The sequence below is a fragment of the Propithecus coquereli genome, unplaced genomic scaffold (assembly GCF_000956105.1).
Source record: "Propithecus coquereli isolate 6110/MARCELLA unplaced genomic scaffold, Pcoq_1.0 Scaffold11, whole genome shotgun sequence".
In the NCBI taxonomy this organism is placed as follows: Eukaryota; Metazoa; Chordata; class Mammalia; order Primates; family Indriidae; genus Propithecus; species Propithecus coquereli.
Genome location: NW_012134969.1, coordinates 12,101,877 through 12,102,525, shown reverse-complemented (window position 1 = coordinate 12,102,525; position 649 = coordinate 12,101,877). Strand labels below are relative to the sequence as shown.

Below are 649 nucleotides of genomic sequence, written 5' to 3'. Positions count from 1 at the left end.
CAGTTGTGTTTAGTATTTGGCCTTGTAGTTTTGCTGCTTTTTAATGTAAGGAACTGTGTCTGTCCTTAAATTATTTTGACAGACGGTAACATTTTGCCTACTTGAAATAATATTTTCAACTATTCAATATTTGCCTTAAAATGGTCAGAAAAGGGAAGGGAAATAAAATATATACAGTCATGCACTACATGATGTTTCAGTCAATGACAGTTTGTATATATAACAGTGGTCCCATAAGCTTATAATACCGTATTTTTACTGTATCATTTCTATGTTTAGATACACACATACTTACCATTGTGTTGTAATTGCCTACAGTTCTTAGTACAGTAACATGGTGTACGTGTTTGTAGCCTAGAAGCAATAGACTATACCATATAGCCTAGGTGTGTAGTAGGCTATACCATCTAGGATTGTGTAAGTACACTCTATAATGTTTGTGCAATGACAAAATTACCTAAAACTCGTTACAAGCGACACATGACTGTGTATCACTTTCTAAGTGCCAAGTACTGTATTTCACTATCTCTGGTGTTTCTCTGACCTAACATATTTAAAACCCAAGTTATTTATTGTGATATAAATATATCTTTAAAATGTACTTCTGGTAGTATTTTATTTTTAAAAACTTATTTTTAAAACTTATTTC

General features: G+C 31.6%; 1 protein-coding gene across 1 annotated transcript in view; it reads left to right on the top strand.

The window, feature by feature from the left end:
• RB1 (retinoblastoma 1) overlaps positions 1 to 649 on the top strand; it is a 182,538-nt gene that overhangs the window by 129,024 nt on the left and 52,865 nt on the right. The window lies entirely within an intron of this gene.